The following is a 23,003-nucleotide window of genomic DNA, read 5'->3' on the forward strand; positions in this document are numbered from 1 at the left end:
GTGGAGGCTGATGAGACCCAGGGGAAAAAGAGTGGGGAGGCTGGGGAAATGCTGGATATTTGTACCCCACAAAAATGAAAACAAACAAACAAACAATGCATTAGCTTTTAAATATTCACAGCCAGCTGCTATGGTGAGTTCCCATTGAAAGTGAATTTGGCCTATTCAAGAATTTCACCACCATTTCTGTCTTTTTCATTTAGAAGGAGGATTTAATTACATGGAAAGAGCAGCTTAAAAAAAAAAATACTGTGGGCTCTTTATTTGTCCAGACTTCAGGAGGTTGGTTTCCATGTTGCGAAACAGATGATAATGATGATGATGATTTTATTATCACATGCCCTAAGGATGTTTGATCTGTAATTCTTTTCTTGTTAAGTTATCCTTTTCTTGGGGAGTTGATCGTGTGTGTGTGTTTGTGTGTGTGTGTATGTGTTTGTAAAATGATTGGTGGCTTACTCTGTCATCGTTCAGTCACTGCACAAGGTATTTCAAGCAGGAAGGGATTTAATACAGGGAGTTAGAAGCTTCCTTAATTGTTAGAAACACAGAAGGAACCCAGCTCAGGAAATCCAGAAGCACCAGAATCACAGGGAGTATCACAGAAATGTTGGTTGCCTGTCTCCTGGAAATAGACGATTCCCAAAGTTAATGTAGACGCCACCTGCAAAACCCATGCCTTCCTTTTGCCAACACCTCGCCCCTGCTTGCAGATCCCTCCAGGGTATTATGTCTTCTCCTTTCCCACCTTCAAATCTCACGCAAGGGCTCCTCCTTCTTTCAGACAACTCCCCTCTCCATAAACTGTATCTCATGTAAAGAAAATTGCTTTGGAACTCAAATCATGACTCCAGAGGCCAAACTTGAGACGTTGTGCAAGGAGATTCACCTCCGAGAGCCTTAGATCCCCCAGCTCTGATGTGGGCTTAATAGTACCTGGTCACAACAGAGATGTTGCTGGGACGAAGTGTAAAATATCTAGGTACCCAGCACATAGTAGACACCAAATCAATGCCAATTGCTTTTTTTCCTCTTCCTTTTACCTTTGTGCCTCCCTGGGAAGTTCATTTGAAGCCAATTTCCTCCACAGAGATATTGCCAGGGCAGAGGGAGAGAATTCCCAAGGTTCCAGGTCCCCTTGGGAAAAGTCCTCCTTTAAAGAAAGCCATTAAGGATTTAATTTCTTATCATCTTCGATTCCAACTAGCCAGAGTGTTATGAATAATATCCTATTAGCTGGAGACGTTCAAACAATCACCCGTTAACATGTTCTTACTGCGAAATGATGAAGCGTCCTCCGAAATCACGGTGCTTATCTGCAGCCCACTCAGCAGGCACTCCATCACGCCCACCAACGACACTTCTTGTATTGCTGTCTTGGATTCCAACTAATCATTACGGGGAGGTAGGCAGTGGGAGAGCTGGGAGCCTCCCTTGGCCTCAGGCTCCTGAGACAGGGCCCTGCTTCACTTTGGCCTGCCCCCTGGTGTATGGTAAAGTACCTGCCCCAGAGGGGATCGGAGCAGATTCTCGAGAGATAATCATTAGGCAAATCACCAACATTCAGTGATTTTGTAATAGGGAAACCAAGTCAGGGAAGCACTGATTGCAAAATGCATCGAGCCAAGAACAGACAAAAAGAGAGGAAAATTACACAAAGGAGTTATTTAAAATAAAGAAAGATATAAATGAAACAGCTAAAATAGAGACATCAAGTTTCAAGAGTAAGAAGAGCCCCCAAGACTGGCTATTCCAGTTTTTATTCCTCTCCCCCCAAACCCCAGAAAAATGTGTGTTATAGAAGCTGAGCCCAGCAAGGCATTCTCTGGCCAGGTAAATTAGGGAAGCACTGAGTAATCAGAGCCCATCTTGCTGCTTCAAAGTATACATCACATGCTAAGGACTCCGACCTGCCCTGTAGGTAAGACAACCACTTAATTCTTTCGGTACAATGCTTACCAAACCTGTTTAACCACAGAATCCCTCTTTTTGTCCCTGCATCTGCCAGAAACATTCATTGGTAGTGACAAGGCTTTCTGTGAGACAGTGAGCCTAAGTTCTCTTTGTTTTTAGAGTCTCTCTTAATTAAAAGAGCTTTTTCCCTATTTTTATACTGATCCAAGATCAAAAGGAAGTGTGATATGTATTTCATAAAATGGCTCCTTTTGAGAATTCTGGATGGTGATGGTGACCCCACTGAGCTCTGCAACAAGGAAAGAGGAAAAGGAGTTAATAGGTACTGTGTTCCTACTATGTGCTAAGCACTTCAGAAGCATTGCCCCACTAACCCCCCCCCCATTAATCCTATGGAGTACATCCCATTGTTTCCCCCTTTACAGATAAGAAAACTGAGGCCAGCAAGGCTTGCTAAAGAGCCCCATTTCCCTGACCCAGTGACAGCCCATGTGTGGATTCTCAGTCCTGGCCCAGAGCACTTCTACCTGGGACAAGACACTCCTTAGTCCTTAGGGTGCCGGGACCCACTTTAAAAATATGATGATTCTGGGTGTTCAAATGCAGAGGATTCGTGGACTCAATAAGGTCCAGAATTAAGGATACTATGCTTCCACAGTGCTGCTACCAGAGGCAGAACAGTGCCCAGATGCAAGCAGGGGAAGAGTCTACCGGTCCCCACTGCCACCCTCGGCTGTGAAAAGACAAAACCCATCAAGACAGGTGAGGCTCAGTCTCTCATCTCAGCGTGCAATAGCTCCAAACATTTCACTATTCCCCTCAATCAACTTGTAAGTTCTTCCTGTTATTGTACCCACTTTACAGATGAGGAAACTCAAGGCTTGGGGAGGTTGTTTACCTTGCCAAGAAGTAAAGTCATTTAGAATTTAGGAAAGAAAAAAAAAATGGGAAGGAAGGAAGCTCCAAGAAAGGACAAATGATCATTTTTGAGTACTTTGTATATGGCCTTCCAGGCTGGAGTTCCTCATTTAGTTTTCTCAGAAATTAGAACTAAGCAGGTGCCTGGCTCCCACTTTACAGATGATGATGCTGAGGTCAGAGGTTTTAAGTGAGTCCTTCCAGACCACAACAGGGTAAGATCTGGACCCGCTCCTGCTCCCAGCCCAGACCTGTTCTCTTTCCTCTTCCCTTCCCTTAGCTCCCTGAGGAATTTCAGGGACTGTTCTTATTCCTGGGGTTGTGGATATGGAGGACAATGGATCAGTCACTTGGCGGGTGGGGGAGAGGAACAGCTAGAGGAAGGATGCGACTATTTAGGGGAACTTCTATGCTTAAACACTTCCCTGCTGGTTCTCTCTGACCTTGGGCGGCTGCCATCACCTTAAATGCACAGTAATACACGCTCAGTCACTGTTCAATGCCCAGGGGAATGGTTTAAGGCCCTCCACTGGAGTGAATATTTTTATGCAGGGTATAAATCCTTTTAAGACCTTCACAGCGTTCCTGCAGCCTCCACCATGCCCTCTCCTCCGGAGAGCGTGCAGCAGAAAGAAAAGCCACTTTCTAATGAGGGAGCAACGAGCTTCAGGCAGAGGAGCCCAGGTGGCACCGCCCCCAGGCTGAGGGAAGTGTCTGCTTTCTTATTATCTTCTATTTTGCCCCCTAAAATCCATCCTCGGTAATAATAATTACGGCCAACTGCTTGCTGTGCGTCAGGCCTATTGTAGAGACCAACACTTATAATCTCATTTAATCCTAACAACACTGAGAGACTGGTATCCCATTTTACAGATGAGTAACTGAAACACAGAGAAGGCAAGTGCTATATGACTTACCCAAGGTCACACAGCAAGAAAGGGGGAAGCCAGACTAGAAAACTAGGGAGTCTGGGTTCCATATATAACACCAAAATACATTCCATCCAGCAACCAACTAGGGGGATCACCCCAAAGAACAAACCTAATCATGTCACTCCCCAGCTCCAAATCCTCCAGGCTCCCTACTGCCCTTGGACTGGAGATCAGATCCTTCCCCACTGCATCTTCAGACCCTGCCTACCTCTCCATCTTTGTTTTGTCCCACACTATTCCTGGCTCTCAGCATGATGCTGCACTGGTCTCTTGTGTTTCTAGAACCCTCCACACTCTTGCCTTTGCCACAAAGGGCCTTTGCATCTGCCCTTCCTCTGCTTGGAACACTCTTAGCCACACACCTTCAATCCATTCTCACCTGGTTAACTCCATCTCATCCAAACACCACTTCCTCAAGGAAGCCTGCCCTGATTGCCACTCTTGGTCAACACCTCCATTAGTTCCCTTTGCTGCAACTGCCACATATCTACTCGTACATTTGTTTAAGAGATTATTTCATCCACATCTGTTGCTAAAATTAAACGGTCCATGCCAGGAAGGCAGAAACCATGATTATCTTGTACACTGCTATTTTTCTGGCTCCTGGAATCATGGGCATCCAAAATATATGCTGAATGACTGAACAAATGAGTAGATGAATGAGTGAGTGAATAGCCATAGGGAAGGAGCAAGGCATCCGGGTTGGCAGAGCAAGTCCTGTAGGGCTGGGACTAGGGTGACACAAGTGAGGCACTCACCTCTGGCACAGAATTTAAGGGGCACCAAAAAATCCAATAATCAAGATAAACATTTTAGTGCAATATTTTAAAAATTCAAATTTAATGCAAACAAAAATCCACGATGAACAAAGTCCAAACATTTTAAATAAAGTGCCATGTGAGTCACATTGGTGCCTGAGGCAAAAGGGAAAATCAGTAATTCTAATTCTGTCTTTGTTTAAAATTTTGATATTTTGTTCATCAGAGATTGGTTTGCCTTAACTTTCGCTTTTTAAAAAAATACTTCACCGAAGCAGTTTTTTTGTTTGTTTGTTTTTTACCTCAACTACTGGGATTTTTGATACCCTCCTTTCAATTTTGTGCCCAATGCTTTCCTCATTCTAGTCCTGGCTGGTTCCAGTCTTTGCTTTGCCATCAGGTAGCTCTGCAACCTCAAGCAAGCCACGTGACCACTCTGGTCTTCTCCTTCCTCATCATCAGTAACGGGAGGTGGCCCACAGTCGGGCCTTTCATCAGTGAGGGGTGAACATGAGCACCAAGCAGGTGCCACAGGGCCTTTGCACTTGCAGTTTCCTTTGCCTGGAACATGCCAGGAACACGTAAATGGCAGCTGCCCAATTAGTAGTGTCGTTTCTATTTCATAAATGAGGAAAGTGAGGCTCAGGATATTAAATGAGTTGCTTCAAGTTGCAAATCTTGTAAAGCCATGGAGCTGAGTCTTAAACCTTCATCTTGTGTTCTCCACTGTCTCTCCAAGTCCAACCCTCCTCAGTGAGCAGAGGCAGAGCTTAAGAACAGAGCAGGGAAGAACAGGCAGCAAGCGAGGGGCAGAGACAGGACTAGAACCCAGGTCTCCTGGTCCCCAGCTAAGGCACTTTCCTCAACCCCATGGTGCTTTTGGAATTTGCAGAGACTTGTAAGGCTATGTGCAGTGCCCACCAAGGGGCCCAGGAAACTACGTAGCTCAGTCGTGGGGGCATTTGAGGCATCTTCCAGCGGCCAGCAACTGGAGGCATCCTCCCTTCGTGGTGGTCTCATATTTCATGCAGCTCAGAATTCTCTCCTCTCTGACCTGGTGCAGCGACCTCTGCCCTCCTAGAAGCATGGAACAGTGAAACGGAGGTGCTTGGAGAGGCAGCTGGTTCTCAGAAGATGCGCTTTGGGCAAACTCTTTAAAAACAATCCTTCCTCAATTCCTCGGTTCCTCTGCTATTAGCAGAAGAAAAGTATTGTGAAAACAGCACAAGCTGTGCAGTTGGACAGAGGTGGACTTGAACCCAGTTGCCTGGCCTTGGAAAGTCCCTTCACCTCTATGTTGCACCATTCATTTGTCAAAAGTGGATAAGAGATGTAAGTGCATGTGTTTTTGTGTATATGCATGTCTACACGTGTATGTACCTCGTGTATGGGTGCACACCAGCCAGCACATGTGTGCATGCCTGCATGTGTCTGTGCTTTCATGTATGCATGTGTATCTGTGTGTGTAAATGTATGTATGTGTGTTTGTGTATATACACGTCTACACGTGTATGTGGCACATGTGCGTCTGAATATGTGTGTGCATGTCTGTGTGTACATAAGGATGTGAATGAGTGTGTGTCCTTACGTATGGGTGCACATCCGTGTGTGTGTGTGTCTGTGTTTCTGTATGTGCACGTGTCTCCTCTTTGGTAGACGAGAAGCCCAATAAATGAGGTGAAGGATAACGGATGCGAAATACTTTTGAACACTGCCCATTCCTTCACACGCGTAATGAGGGAGTGTTAACATTCACATTCAGGATGAAAAGCCGTTTTGACTGATCTCCCCCACACCTTCCCCTCTCCCTTTGCTTCCCTTAAGTTCTCTAATTGTCAGCTCTGTCCACTCAAAGAGCAGTGGATCCCAGCTGCATGTAACCTTCCCTGACCAAGTCGCTGGAGAAAGCCAAGCTTTCTGGTTGATGGAAGATCAGCTCTCTTTAATTACCATTTTGAAAATTACATTTTGGATGGAAATCTCTCCAAAACTCATTCTGTTCTTTGATACTTTGCATGGAGGCCCTTGAACTGAATCTCATGTCTATCATTATGAGCATCACTAAGTTTCCAGAGAGATGAACGGGTCTGCACAAGAAGGCGTGTTTCCCCCACACAGAGTGGCCCCAGAGTGCTCTGGTTTTGACGTTAGTGAGGCTTCTTCCAAACAGTCCTTTCTCTCCCTAGCCCATGAAGGCATCCACAGCCACCTTTATCTGCTTTTACCTGCAGCTGTTTGCTTCCCTCTCCCTTCTATTTGTTGCATCCAACCTGCAGACCAGGCCAGCTAACTACCTTTGTTAATACTGTGTGCAAAATCAGGGTAACTAGGCTCTGAGTGAGAGTCGAGAGTTGCTGGTTAAGATGAAGATTTTACAGCATTAATATCCTTGCTGTTATTGGTTGGCGGGTGGACAGTAAGAGTCCTGTTTCACCAAACTCACAGAGATGTGCCAGGCCAAACAAACGCTCCATCTGCTTCATTCATTCATTCATCACAAGTTTATAGAGCTCCAGCTACGTGACAGGGATTGTTCTCAGCACAGGGGCTCAAGGATGCCCAGAGGCTTTCTGGATATCTGAGGCTTCCAGAGAGGTGAGCTGTGGATAGCTGAGGTGTTCCTGAATAAGACATGGGACTTGCCCTTAAGATTTTGGTCTTTTGGAGGAGACAGGACACAGTGGACATACAAGGGCATATGCCAACACTCAGAGACACATACACGTACACACATGTATGTGTTGGCAAACACACACACTCACACATCAGGCAGTGCAATAGGAGGGCTAAGTGGGGAGGGTGGTAGCCAGGCATTTGGGGCATCTAGGTGGGTTGAGGCAGGACAGGGAGGCCCCTCCCTACCTTGCCATCACCTCCCCTAATTCAGGTGAGTTTTTCGTGGCAAAGGACCAGGGAGAGAGTCAGGAGAACTGGAATCTAGTCCCTGTACCCCAAATGATCTCTGTGCGACTGTGACCTTGTTTTACATTTTTTAAATTGGTCTGTAACTGACAAATAACACTGTATTAGTTTTAGGTGTACAACATAGTAATCTGATATATGTTTATGTAGCAAAATGATCACCACAGTAAGTCTAGTTAACATCCATCACCACACATAGTTTTTAATATTTTTTCTTGTGATGTGATCTTTTAAGATCTACCCTCTTAGCAACTTTCAGATATGCAAGACAGCATTGTTAACTATCGTCACCATGCTGCACACTGTGTCCCTATGACTTACTTATCTTGTACCTGGAAGTTTGTACATTTTGACCACCTTCCTCCAATTCCCTCTCCCCCCACTCTCTCTGCCCATTTTTTAATCAGACTGTTTGATTGTGACCTGAATAATCCAACAATTCCCCAATCTGGGCCTTGGTTCCCCAGCTTAAAAATGATGAAATTGGACCAGATGATATCTGAAGCCCATCTGAGTTCAAACACTCTAATCTTCTGATTCTAATAACAGAATCTATCATAATAATCACCTTGTACTGAGTGTTTACCATATTCTAAGGGTCATATAACCATCTTATTTAATCCTCACTTTAACCCAATGAAGCAGGTGCTACTTTCCCATTTTACAGATGAGAAAACTGAGCCTACAAGCAATTAAGTGGCCTACCCAAGATCACACAGCTAATTAGTGTCAGAGCTGGGATTTAGATCCAGGGTGTCCAATCCCAGAGTCCATGCTCTTAACCACCGATCTGCTGGGCTTCTAACATCCTGTGATGTTATGGTTCTGGGGTCCTGTGTTCCTAACCGTCCATGCCCCTCCATGCTTCCCCATGCCTTTACTTAGGGCCTTTGTTAGCAACATCTCAGACTTCATGAGGCCATGTGGGAGAGAGGGAAGAGGAGAGCCAGGGCCTCCGTTGCCTTGGAACTCCAGGTGGGCGGGCACCCCAAGGTCCCCGGGCCCAGTTCCCCTGCACGTTCATCTGGCACCGGCTGGCAGATGGGTACGCTGGCCAGTCCTGCCAGCTTGCCAGCTGGCCCCAAGCACCCAGTGGCTGGCACCTCGGCCACTTGGATGGGCTGCCGGCCCCCCTCACACAGGCATGCAGCTGGCAGTGAGAAGCAGACGGGCCGGCCGGTCGGGCCACTGGCTCTGCGATAAACTACCAGCTGGCTTTGCTGAGCCTGGTGCCTTGGCACCTCTGGGCTGGCATCGGGGGCAGGAGGGCTGACACTCTGGCTTCCTATGGATGGGCAGCTGGCACAGGCAGCAGAGAGGAGGGCTCCTCGGCCCCCTCCTGGCTGCCCCCTTAAATGTCCAGGGGCCTTGCCAATGGGAACTGAAGCCAGAATCCACCCTATCGTCACTCTGAAGAGTCTGCAATGGGAGCGAGCTTCCTCTCCCACGCTTTCCATGACCTGCATCAATTTTCACAAGCTCTGGCCTCCCTGGGATGTGCCCCATTCCTGCATTCTGACTCCCAATGTTCTAGCCTCCTTTGTCTGCTAAGGAAGGGGTGGACCCTGGCAGGCACTCCCTGTCCCCGCCAGCTCCTCTCTACCTCCCTCAAAGTCTGGCCACCTGTCCCTTTACAGCTTGGCTCAGGTTCTGTGGCTGCCAGAAGACTGGGCCTATCGAGGGCTGGGATCCTGTTGAGATGTCATGTGAAAGCCAAGGAGACGTGGGCTCCAGTCCTGGCACATCCCCACTACTGCGGTGAGAACCTGGAGCCGCGCCTTTCCCTCCCTGGGCCTCGGTTTTCCCGTCACTTTTTCCCATCTTTCTTTCACTCTAAAGTGAAGAGGTCATAATAGAATAGAGTCTCATCTTGGGGTCCCTAGATAAACCTTAGTGGGTTCATTACCCCTGATATTTTATGCACAATCTCACATGTTTGGGTGGTGTTATGGGTTGAATTGTGTCCCCCTGAAAGACGCTGAAGTCTTAGCCCCCAGGACCTGTGAATGTGATCTTATTTGGAAATTGGGTCTTTGCAGATGACTGAGTTAAGATGAGGTCATGAGGATGGGCCCTCATCCAAGATGACCGTGTCCTTATAAAAGGGGGAATTTGGATACAGAGACAGATGGAGGTAAGATGACGCAAAGATACAGGGAGAAGGCCACCTAAGAGCCAAGGAATGCCTGAGGCCACCAGAATCCGGGAGAGCAATGGAACAGATTCTCCCTCCCCACCCCTGAAGGCACCAACCTGCTGACACATTGATTTCAGACTTCCCCCCCGCCAGAACTGTGAGACAATACCTTTCTGCTGTTCTAATCCACCCTGTTTGCGGTACTTTGTTACAGCAGCCCCGGGGCACTAATACAGATGGGCATAAACTTTTCTAAGAGACGGTCCATACATTTCACAAGGTTAGCAATGGGGGTCTTGACCCACCCCACCCCAACTCGGACCATTAAAGTCCTCCCCAATCCTGACATTCTAGAATTCTCCATAATGAAGTGGAAGAAACAGAAAAGCATGACAGCCAGCTTTGGCTCCCCAGGGGATGCTTTATTCAGGCAAAGGGAATTCATTACCCATGATTTCAGATTTGGAGGAACTTAATCAGGACTAAAGCCCAGCTCTCCTTTAATATCTAACTTTGCATGTGGTATCAGAAGGCCTTGGTTCAAACCCCTGTTCCCTAATTTCTGGCTGGGAGACTGATTAAGCCTGTAGAGCCGCCAACTGGAAGGCAAATGAAAATGTGAATGAAGCAACTTTAAAAATTAATACTCTCTCAGCCTATAATTCCACTTCTGGGAATTAATCTGAGGATACATGTCAAATTATAGAAAAAGTTTTATTTAAAAAGGCATTTATGGGAGTGGTTGGTTTATACGTTTTCTAAAAAAGCAAACAAGGAAGTAGCTGTCTCTAAATGGAGTTTGGTGGTTTAGGATACTCTCAGCTGCAGGTAATAGGCAACCAATTTGGATGCCTGCAAGGCTCAGGACATCTATTATCTCACCTCGTGGGAAGCCCAGGGGGAGGGTGCACTGATGGGATGCCTCCAGGGGTCTGGATCTACTCCTCTGTGTCCTTCCCTGCATGTCCACTTTGTCCCTGGTCTGGCTCTCCTCATGGACACAAGATGGCTGCAGAAGTCCTGGCATCACTCTCTGATCAAGCCACCTGCAGAGAAAGAACAGGGGCAATGTCTCATGAATGCCTCTTTATAAAAGTCAATCAAGGACTTCCCCGGTGGTGCAGTGGTTAAGAATCCGCCTGCCAGTGCAGGGGACATGGGTTCAAGCCCTGGTCCGGGAAGATTCCACATGCCGTAGATCAACTAAGCCGGTGTGCCACAACTACTGAGCCTGTGCTCTAGAGCCTGTGAGCCACAACTACTGAGCTCACGTGCCACAGCTACTGAAGCCCGCATGTTCTAGGGCCTGGTGCTGCCACTACTGAGCCCACATGCTGCAACTACTGAAGCCCACATGCTGCAACTACTGAAGCCCGTGCGCCTAGAGCCCGTGCTGTGCAACAAGAGAAGCCATGAGAAGCCCGCACACTGCAACGAAGAATAGCCCCCGCTCACCGCAACTAGAGAAGGCCCGCGCGCAGCAACAAAGACCCAATGCAGCCAAAAGTAAATAAATAAATTTATTTAAAAAAATAAACAACAACAGTCAATCAACCTTTCCCAGAGGCTCCTATATCTCATCACCTGTGATTGTGCTGTGCACCCAGGTCTTAACCAACCCTGAAAAGACAAATGGGGTGACTGTGATTGGCATGGTCAGTCAGGGCTCACCTGTGAAGCTGGAGGTAGGTTACCTGCAGGACAAGGATGGTGAATTTGGACTGTATCAGGAAGGAAAAGGTGGGAATGGGACTGAATATCTCGTAGGCAATCACCAGGGAGATGATTAGCCATGGGACAGTGTGGTAGTCACTATCTGGTAGACTAGCAGCAATTTAAAAGTTAGAATTATGTTAAAATTAAAAGGCAAAATAATAAAAAGATATAAAGTCTGAGACATACATGACAAGGGTTAATATCATCAGTGGAAAATGCATACTTGCAAATCAGTAAGACCAACACTCTGAGATGACTTGCAAATAAAAATATATAAGTAGGATATAAATATCCATTCAGTCCAGTGAGAAAAGGAAAACTGATATCACTGATAATCAATACATTTTGTCTGTAAACCTGTCCAGGTTTATAGAAACTCACCAGTGCTACTGAATTTTTGACGAAATGACCACTCAAATGCATTGTTGCTGAATGCATGAATCAGTATAGCAAGTTGGTCTTGAAACTGTGTCTGCTTTAGTTTTTTAACTGAGGCAAAATTAACATAACATAAAATAAAGCTTTTCAGAGCAGACAATTCAGTGGCATTTGGTACATTCACGATGCTGTGCGACCATGACCTTTATCTAGTTCCACAGCATTTTCAACACCCCCAAAAGAAAATCCCACACTCATGAATCAATCACTCCCCTAACCCCCACCTCCCAGCCCCTGGCAACCACTAATCTGCTTTCCCTCTCTGTGGATTTATCTATTCTGGATTTTCATATAAATGGAAACGTGCAGCATGTGGTCTTTTGTATCTGGCTTCTTTCACTTAGCATTGTTTTCTAGGTTCATCCATGTTATACTACACATCAACACTTCATTCCTTTTTACGGCTGAATAATATTCCATTATATATGCTGCTTTTGGACCCATCAATTTCACTTCTGGAAATTTATCCCAAGAAAATTATCACAAAGTGTGCAAAGAACAGCTGCCACGATCTCCTGGAGATGTTATTTGGACAGCTGCAAGATGAGATTAAAGAAGTTATTTATGATTCATCTATATGATGGGATACTATGAAGGGGACATGGGTTCGAGCCCTGGTCCGGGAAGATTCCACATGCCACAGAGCAGTTATATTACAGTAGAATGTTTCATAATACAAGAAAACACTTATGACACATTGATGCTTTCTGAAAAGCAGATTATAAACTGCATGTTCTCGATAACCCAATTTTCCTTCATTCTTTACATTATATACAGTATTTGTTACTTATGGAGCATTCACTGTGTGCCAGGCACTGTTCTAGGTGCTAAATATAAAGCAGTGATATAAATAGACAGAATTATTGACCTCAGGTAGCTTTCTACGTCATAGTGTGTGTAAGTCTGGTAGTTGTGGTGGGGGGGGGGAGTGGGGAATGAATAGGAAGTCGGGGGTCCCATGAAGGAAGGTAGAAGCAGGTTATACTCATGTGTGTTGAGAGTCTGGATGCATAAATAGAAAACAGCCTGGGTGGTGGCTTCCAAGCAATCTTTATTTCTTTCTTTTTATGTGCCCATAATGTCCACATCTTCTTCAATAAACATATGTGCTACTTTTAAATTCAGGAAAAAGAAAGCTGACTTGAAAGTGATGGGCTTATTAAGAACTAGCTCCATTACAACATCAAAATGAATATAATAGAAATTTAAATAAAACTGCACAATCTAAATGTTATAGAATCTATGCTTACAGAGATTTTATATATTTAAAAGCTGGTTAGAAACCCAGTTTTTGTATAGTCATTGGCACATAGTGGGTGTTCAACAAGTACCTATTGGAGGAATGGTTTATTTTCCCTTTTACAGCCTATGTTTTGTATTTTCCACATATTCCTCTGGAGCATTCAGTTCCTTTCTTTGTGAAACAAAACATCATATTTTTTTTAAAAAGTTTAGGATTATAATATATTTGCAAGGTAAGTAAAGTTTAGTGTAAGGAGATAAATGAAACCAGGTTTGCACAGAGTGCTTTCTGCCTCGTAGTAGGCCTTCTAGAAATGTTTGTTTCTACTTTTCTCCCTGGAGTGCTTTTAAAAAAGATCCTATTTACAAGAGAAAATTGATTCCCATGCAACTGTTTTTCTCCTGCACATTTGTGACATAAATCATAGCCTTCTTGAAGAGCATCTTCAGAGCTCGTAAACTCTCAGAATTGGAAGAAACCTTGATGATTTCCCCATCCTATGCTTCATCGTCCCAATCCCAACTTATGAATAAGGAAACTGAGGCCCAGAGATGGGAAGCAACCTGTCCTAGGTCACACTGGCGGCCAGTGACAGAGCACGGATGGGAACTGTCTTAGTCTGATCTAGCTGCCATAACAAAATACTGCAGACTGCGCAGCTTCAACAACAATAATTTACTTCCCCACTGTTTTGGAGGCTGGAAGTCCAAGATCAAGGTGTTGGCAGGGTTGAGTTCTCGTGCGAGCTCTCTTCCTGGCTTGCAGATGGCGACCTTCTCGCTGTGTCCTCACGTGGCCTTTCTTCTGTGTGCGCGTGGGGAGAGAGTCAGCTCTCTGATGACTCTTCCTCTTATAAGGCACCAGTCTTATTGGATCAGGGCCTCACCCTTATGACCTCATTTAGCATTTAACCATAATGACCTCCCTAAAGGCCCCATCCCCAAATACAGTCACATTAGGGGTTGCAGGTTCAACATAGGAATTTTGAGGGCACATAACTCAGCCCATAACAGGAACCCACTCCTCACTTCTCTCAGTTCAGTTCTTTCTACTAGGTCCAGCTTCCCCTGCCAACTGGAGTATGAAGGATGCTCAGGATACTATAAAACTTTATGCTCCTTGGGAAAGAGTGGGTTGTCTGTTTGGAGCCTTTGCCTTCCTTACCCCAAAGCCACACTTCTGCTGGAGGCTGCCTTCATCCTTGCAAAGAGACAAGGTCTAGCGTCTAGGAGAAAAGCTCTAGAAGGTTCCCACTCCACCATGACCCTCCAACAGTGGACTTTACAGAAGGAGACATGCCTGCTAGTGCATTTAACATTTCCCAAGGGGCCTCCTGGGCCAGCTCCTGCATTGGGCTCCAGGGGACCGAAACAAGCACAATTCTTCCTTCCTGTATCCAGACACCAGTGGAGGAGAAAGACACACAAACAGATGACATGTCTACGTGATGGAACAAAGGCCTGAGTCCCAGGGAGGCCAGTCTCAGGGGAGGGGCTGATGCTGTTTAGGGCAAACCTGGGTAGAAGCTTCCATGAAGGCAGTGACTGTAGGCCCATGTTCTTGAACTGAGGCCTGGACACTGAGATTGTATGCAGAACAGTGGGAATGTGCATTGTTCCTTGGGAGAGTATGCAATTTTACACCTGATTGTCCAAAGGCATTTTAAGTCTCTCTCCCCCTCAAAGAATTTAAGAACCATTGTGTTATTGGACAAGGAAGCATTTCTGGTTGCAGAAGATCGAGTCCTTAAGAGTGGAGTGTGGCGGGTGGGGGCAAAGTAAAGGAACAGACGGAGCTCACATCACTTACCCCTAGCTCTCTTCGGTCTGGGTAAGGGAAGAATTCCTGAAGCCCAGGGCTGCACTTCTCTTGAGTCTTGTTAACTCCAGAGATGTCCTTTCGCTTCTCATGCTCTCCTTTAAGCCACTGATGGCCCAAGCATTCCTAGTGCCCTGTGTCCAGAGACCAGCCACATTCTCTGGAAGCTGGCTGGAAATGCAGAATCTTAGACCCCACCCCAAAATTGCTGAATCTGAATCTGCCTGTTACCAAGATCCCCAGGTACACGGCCGAGTGTGACAAGCACTGGCCTGGAGAACCCCTGTCACTCAGAAAGTTCACCTTGCCGCCTTCCCCTGGACAAGGTCAGATCAGCCCACCACACCTCCAAGCAGGCAGTACTAGCATGCCAAGTTGCAGAGGAGGAAACTGAGGCTGGGAGGAGGGGATGTGGATTGCCTGGTCAGAGGGCTGGTGGATCCTGGCCACACCAACTTATCCACCACCCTGTAACCTCGAGGGAAGAGCCAGCAGCTCTGACCACCTGCCTGCTGCGCCCACCATGGGAGCCCTGCCGGGGAGACCCAAGGAGGGAGTGGTCCACGCCCTCCATCCCTCCTGCTCACCCCCTGCATCCTCCCAATTCTCCAGTCATGTATAAAACATTCCCAGAAACCACTTACTCCTCATGAATTTTCCATGAAGCCAGGCCCAAGTTAAAATATATAAACATAAAAATACCAAGAAGCACTTTTAAAAAAGGAAAGAAAAAAGGACATGTTTCATAAAATACCAAGAGACCCATCTCTGCACTCGCCCCCCTCCCAGGGCTGCCGCCCAGGGTTGCTCTCAGCTCCCTCCTCTCCCATGCTTTTCTCTCCTCCCTTTGCATCACCCCTTTCCTTCTCAGCTTCCACCGTTCCCCTCTGTTTTCCTTTTCCTTTTTCTCTTCTTTCCTCTTTCTCTCTTTCCTTCTCTCTTCTCTGTTCCTGGGTCTTTTCTCTCCCTTCATTCACCTGTCTCTCCATCTGGGTTTCCACTGGCGTTTCTCTGCTTCTTCCTGTCTCTCTTCCTCTTTCTCTGTCCCACTGCCTTCCCAATTCCCTTTCTCAGTACCGCTCTGAGTTAGCATCTCCTGTTTTCTCCCCGCTGAACGTCTGCCAAGGTCTCCTCCTGTCCCACACCCATGAAAACGGCTAAAATTAAAAGGAATGACAACGCTACCAAGATCTGGTGAAAATATGGAGTGACCAGAATCTCAGGCACTGCTGGTGGGCGTGTACAAGTGGATGCAGGCGCTTTGAAGACAGTTTGTTAGTTTCTACTAAAGCTGAAAGTACATTTACCCTATGACCAGATATTCCATGCCTGGGTCTATGCCGAGGAGAAAGCAGGGCTTATGTCCCCCACAAGGCATGTAGATGAATGTGCATGCCAGCGTTATTCGGAATAGCCCAAACCGGAAACCATCCATATGGCCATGGACAGGAGAGTGGCTGATTGGATTCTGGTTTATTTATATGCTGGAACACGGCACAGCAATAAAAAGAATGAACTACCGTTACATATCACAATGTGGACCAATCTCCAAAACTCTGGGTTTTCAGAAAGAAGTCTGGGCACAAAAGAGTGCATGCTGTATGGTTCCACTTAGAGGAAGTTCAAGAACGAGCAAAACTCATTGGTAGCCCAAGAAGGGAGAAAAGTGGCTGTCCTTGAAGCAGGCTGTATGACTGGAAGGCAACACATGAGAGCTTTCTGGGGGCTTTGGGAATGTTCTGCATCTGGATTTGGGTAGAGTATGAACCTGGGTAAAATATTCATCTGTACTACACTTAATACACTTATACAAAGAAAATGCTATCTATACACAATGGAATACTACTCAGATATATAAAAGAATGAAAGTTTGCCATTTGCAGCAACATGGATGGACTCGGAGGGCATTATGCTAAATGAAATAAGTCAGACAGAGAAAGACAAATACTGTATGACATATACTGTATGGTATCACTTATATGTGGGATTAAAAATAAATACACCAAACTAGTGAATATAACAAAACAGAAAGAGACTCTCAGATAGAGCGAACAAACTAATGGTTACCAGTGGGGTGGGGAGGGGCCGCAGAGAGGTGGGGGAGTGGGAGGTATAAACTACTGGGTATAAGACAGGCTCAAGAATGTATTGTACAACACAGGGAATAAAGCCAATATTTTGTAATAACTGTAAATGGAAAGTAACCTTTAAAATTATACTTAAAAAGTTTAATGTATATAAAGACAAAATAATGATACGTGGTATTGGTAATTATTATTATTGCCACAGTAGGCAAATGGCTTGTATCCAGGCCCAGAAACTCAGATATGTTTCCAGTCCCATCGATTAAAATGGGGATAGGCATCTGGGTCCCAGACATGGTCCTCATGGCTGAGAGTCCACCTTCCTACTAGACCAGCTCAGGTCCTGGGCCCCCACAAACATCACCATCCCTGGGAGGGCCAACCACCCCAAGACCCTTTGCAAAGACCTGCCCCGGAGAGAAAAGCTGTTTCCACTCAGTTCTCACACTCCAGGCATCTTTCTGATGCTTTGGGTTTTTTTTCCCCCCTGCTTCACCTGTAACGATTATGATTACGGTTTAACTCAACACTTACTCTGATAAACAAGTAGTTAATTAACAGCCCAAAACCTGAACCCAAGTTAATAAGAAGAGGGTGGCCTTGCTGGAAACCTCGGGGAAATCTTCCTGCCCATGGAGCCATCAGAACGCGATTACAGCCAATGGCGGAGACCAGAGGAGCTCAAAACTCCAGCCTGGGGACTCTGAAAAGGCCTTTATTTATGTTTTTCTTCTTTATTCGAGTCTTCCCAGGAGGGGAGGAAAACACAGAACCCAGTTTTTCTGTTTCAGCTGCGTGGGTGTCAGCCCAACACACACAGCCCTTGGAGGCAAACTAAAACCCGCTTATTTTCATTGAAGGGGAGGAACGGAGACCAGAGGGACTCGAGCGCTATTAGTTAAATAATGGTGCTTAAAAATGCATTGAATTTAGCTGCCTCCCTCCCCCCTAAAAAAATCTGGAATTTTCCTATTGAGGATACTTTTTTCTCCTGGCCCATGAATATTAATGTTCCTCTCAGAGAGATCTACTTGAAAAAAACAAGAATAAATTAAATACCTACAGATTTTTCTAATTCCTCTTTTTGGTGACATGCCGTCATTACATCAAATTACTGAGATGGGCCCGCTCCCCTTTTTTTTTTTTCTTTTTGGGTGAAAATTATGGAATATAAAGTATATGTAAATGGAGCAAAGGAGGGAAAAAAAAACCTGTGAAGGAAGAATAGGGGAAGGAGAGGCATTAGGTATTCTGCCGGCGTAGTAGTCAGCCAATTAATCAAGCAGTGGCGAGAAAAAGATGCAGAAGGGATGAGTTCGCCCTTCACGTTGATGGGGCCGGCGCAGGGCAACACCACGGCACCTGAGCTCACGGTTAGGCATGCAGAAAGGGATCATGGGAATATCTTCCTGTCTTTGTCTTTCTCGTGAAGGATGGAAAATGTCAAGCTGTTGTTTGGCTGGATTGAGGGGGGTGGGGGAGAATCGAGTGAATTCACAGTCTGGCAAGGCAAGGTTTTAACTCTTTGAGGATATCTCTGCCTCCCCTCCCTCCCCAGCCTCCAGCTCCACCTTCTTCTCCTTCTTCCAGCCTACCCCCCTCAGCACATCTGTAGGGAACTCTGCCTGCAAACAGCAAGTGGGAGGGAGCTGATTGATGGTGACATGCAGGCTGGGGCAGTGTGTGTGTGTGTGTGTGTGTGTGTGTGTGTGTGTGTGTGTGTTCTGTGCACATGTGTCAGGAGACGGGGAGCAAGAGGCATTTTTCCTCTCCCCCATAGTGTTCTTTGTTTACTCTGGAAATGAGCTTGCATGACCCCTTTTCTCTCCAGCCCTGTCCCGTCCCCTTGGAAGTGAGCGGTGTCTCCAAATCTGAGAGTAGCTGTGAAAAGGATAATAGGAGTAATAAGGATTTGAGGCTTCGGAGCTCCCTCTGTATAGCCCTCAGTGGACTGAGCCCACGCAGAAGGCTGGCCCGACGGGGTCCCCCTGGAGCCAACAGAATTCCAGTGCGAGTCTGAAGAGCGGAACATCCCTGGGGCTGGTGGTAGAGGGAGAGCCCCAGCCCAGGGCTTATCACCCGCACCACTAACACTGATGATGATAACAATAACAGTAATAACCCGCCATCTTCCATCAGCATCAACTTGCCCTGACTCCTTTAAATTCCCATCTCTTTTCATTATTTTTAAACTCTGGCAAATCCATGATTCCAAGGAAAAGTTTGTCATCAAATCACTCTCTGAGAAAATGAGTATTTGATTCTCCTCACCTGCCCTAGGAAAGGGCATTGCGTGGTCTACATGGCAGATAAGATGTTGAGGGTGGGAGATGGGAGGGATGTGGTCTAGAGTGGTAAGTGGCCACAGAAGGGGCTCAAGCTCGCATCTCCAGTTCTCACTCCAAAGATCACTGTAATTCTGGCCAGAGGTAGATAGTCAAAATGCCCTACATCCTGCTGTGCCAGCCTCACCAGGACCAGCCCACGACCGTTGCCAGCTCATCATGCGAGCCCAGTATGAGCCCCAGATACTAGATGCAATCCGTACTCAAAGTGTGGTCCATGGACCAGCTGCATCCTTTCACCTGAGAGCTTGCTAGAAAAGCAGAATCTCTGGCCCCAGCCCTCCTCAGTCAAAATTTGCATTCCAGGGCTTCCCTGGTGGCGCAGTTGTTGAGAGTCCGCCTGCTGATGCAGGGGACACGGGTTCGTGCCCCGGTCCGGGAGGATCCCACACGCCGCGGAGCGGCTGGGCCCGTGAGCCATGGCCGCTGAGCCTGCGCGTCCGGAGCCTGTGCTCCACAACGGGAGAGGCCACAACAGTGAGAGGCCCGCGTACCGCAAAAAAAAAACCCCATAAAACAAATTTGCATTCCAACATCTCAGGTGATATGTGAGCACACTGAAGTTTGAAAAACACTGTTTTAAGACAAACTTTTTCCCTACATTCACAATCTGAAATCTGAATGAATCTGACAATCAAAGGCAGCTTCTACGCCATGAAATACGCCAACAGGCAGCATTTGCTTGGATGGAGTGTGGGCGCTGTGCTAGTGCTCTGCATACATTATTTCCGCCCATCCTCACCACCTATGAGATGGGCATTGTTGATACCTCATATTACAGATGAGGTCACGGAGGCACAGAGAGGACTTGCCCGAGGACACACAGCCAGTAAAGTGGCATCACCCAGAATTTGAGGCAAAGCACCAGAATCCACAGGATTAACCTCTGAGTCAGTGGTTCTCACACTTGAGCATACAACAGAATCACCCAGACGACTTGTTGAAACATAGATTTCTGGGTCCCACCCCAGTTTCTGATTCAGAGGCTTGAGGGGCAGCCCAAGAATTTGCATTTCTAACAAGTTCCCAGGCAGCAGTGCTGATGCTGCAAATGGAGGGAACACTCCTTGAGAACCGCTGCTCATGGCAGGGTCATCCCTTCTGTTAGGAAATCAACCGGCCCCAGAGAAAACCATAATTCAAAAAGATACATGCACCCCAGTGTTCACTGCAGCACTATTTACAATAGGCAGGACATGGAAGCAAAGGTCCATCCACAGAAGAATGGATAAAGAAGGTGTGATACACACACACACACACACACACACACACACACACACACACGCAAAATATTACTCAGCCATAAAAAGGAACGAAATTGTGCAATGTGCAGACACGTGGATGGACCTAGAGACTGTCATACAGAGTGAAGTACGTCAGAAAGAGAAAAACAAATATCGTATAATATTGCTCATATGTGGAATCTAGAAAAATGATACAGATGAACTTATTTGCAAAGCAGAAATAGAGACACAGATGTAGAGAATGGACATATGGATACCGGGGGGAGGGGGGGTGGGATTAACTGGGAGACTGGGATTGACATATATACACTACTATATAAAATTAAATAGATAACTAATGAGAACCTACTGTACAGCACAAGGAACTCTACTCAATGCTCTGTGGTGACCTAAATGGGAAAGAAATCCAAAAAAGAGGGGATATATGTATACATATAGCTGTTTCACTTTGCTATATAGCAGAAACTAATACAACATTGTAAAGCAACTATACTCCAGTAAAAATTAATTTAAAAAAGATATCAACTGGTTTAATTATGAACTTCAACCAAATACAATCGAGAGGTTAGTCAGTGCCCCTTCCCTAAAAACAATTTTTAAAAAGGGCAGGGGTGAGCAGGAAATCTCAAACAACTAAAATACAAACAAAGTGAACGGCGCTCCCGAGAAGGTTCAATTGTGTCTCGATGATTCCTTAGTTGGTGGCAGGCACTCCTCATGGCCGTGCCTAATTGAGGGTACATTGCAGCATCATTGCTATAATAATCCTTTCCCTTATTTAACCTGGACGATACATGGTGTTATAATGAGTTTCCTTCCTCTGTTCATTAAACAGACATTTACAAGGCGCATTCTGTCCTGGCGGGCTCTGTGCAGGTCACTGGAGACCGAGACAGATGGGACATGGGCCCTGTCCTCTGACAGCTCCCCGTGGCTGGCCTCGCCCCTCCACCTCAGGGGAAGGTGTGCACATTCTGAGGAAAGGGGTCCTGAAAGGGAGTCACCACGGAATGTTGCTTTGTGATAGTCATATGCTCTTTGGAAAAATTACATTTATTAATGGACTAAAACAATAATAATTTTAAGATTCAAGATTGAAAGTAAAATCCCAAAGTCCCTCTCCCCAAGGATAATCACTCAAAAAAAATTTTGGCAAACAATCCTTTTAGTTATGTCTTTCTGTCTCTATATCTCTCTGTCTCTCTCTCTCCCTCCTTCCTTCTCTCTTTCCCTCTCTCTCCTCTCTCTCTCTCTCCCCCTCTCCCTCTCCCCCTCCCCTCCACAGTACAGATTTATAACTAGACAGAGATCTCCACATTTGAAAGCAGTGGTGGGAAAAGGCTTAGAAGTTCATCAGCCAGTTCTGGGCTAAAGTGTGTCAGGGCAGAGGGGAAGATACATGCGAGACCCAGAAGTATAAAATGACAGAGGGAGCATCAGTGCTGAAGCAGTGATCTGGAGTTGGAGGTGGAAGGAGTTAACAGCAGGTGAGGCTGGGCTCAGGAGCTCTGGAAGCCCAGTTGTTTTTTTTAAAAACATCTTTATTGGAGTATAATTGCTTTACAGTGTTGTATTCCAGTTTCTGCTGGAAGCCCAGTCTTGACACTTTTTGCCTTTACTTCTCGGATCTCTGATTCAAGTGCTAGACTCTTGAGAACCAACTTGGTAACTGAGACAACTGCCTACTTAGAGTGTGTTACCCATCCCAGGGGCATTCGTGTTCCCTGCTTCAATGTCCCCTATTAAAACAATAATTAATGCCCGCATCAGAGGATAACAGCCCCCACCTTGAAGGAGTGGCTGGAGCCCTCGGGTGTATGTGGAGGGGAGCAGATACTGAACAGGAGGGGCTGTATCTTAGGGGGCAGCCAACACTGAGTGAGGATGCGCTCCCTCTGTTCCCACCCAAAACCACACCTGTCCTCATCTTTCTTTTCAAGAACAGAAATAACTGGCCCTGGAACAGCTGAGCCCTGGAAAAATTCCTTCCACCTCTTCTTGGTATTTTGTGAGTGATTTTATAGAAGATGTATGGATGTGACACGATGCTCACAATCAATTCTCAAGTGAAAAAAAAAATTAAGTGAAGAAAACAAGTTACAGGGTAATGCATATGGGTCTGGCACTGTATTTTAAAGATACATACTATTTAAATGTATATTTATATGTATAAGTATAAATTTTATGGGGAAACGATCCTGGAGGCACATACAGCAAAATGTTAATGGTCGCTTTCTCTGGGAAATAGAAAAAGAAGAATAATTTTTCTTCCCCCAGTTCCATGATATGTAAGTCACTGTACCAAGGATGACATGATGGTTTACTTGCCGCCATATGTTCAGCACCTGGCATAATACATAGTAGGGGCACAATAAATATTTGCTGAATGGATGGAGAGGAATTTTGCTGTACATTTATTTTCTATAATGTACAATGACTTATTCTTATAAAGAGAAAGAGTTAATAAGTGCCTCACTGTTAAGTAAGTACTTTTCAAATGGGTAGGTAACTGGTCTAAATGGAGTGCTATTATG

The 23,003-nt window shown here is 46.0% G+C and overlaps 1 long non-coding RNA gene across 1 annotated transcript in view; it reads right to left on the bottom strand.

Moving 5' to 3' along the window:
• The window catches only part of LOC125961236 (uncharacterized), a 250,840-nt gene that overhangs the window by 24,869 nt on the left and 202,968 nt on the right, over positions 1-23,003 (bottom strand). The window contains exon 3 of the long non-coding RNA XR_007471665.1: positions 10,464-10,627. This is a non-coding gene — a long non-coding RNA (uncharacterized LOC125961236). The remainder of the gene's footprint in view (positions 1-10,463; positions 10,628-23,003) is intronic.

Source organism: Orcinus orca, chromosome 15 (genome assembly GCF_937001465.1).
Source record: "Orcinus orca chromosome 15, mOrcOrc1.1, whole genome shotgun sequence".
Classification (NCBI taxonomy): Eukaryota; Metazoa; Chordata; class Mammalia; order Artiodactyla; family Delphinidae; genus Orcinus; species Orcinus orca.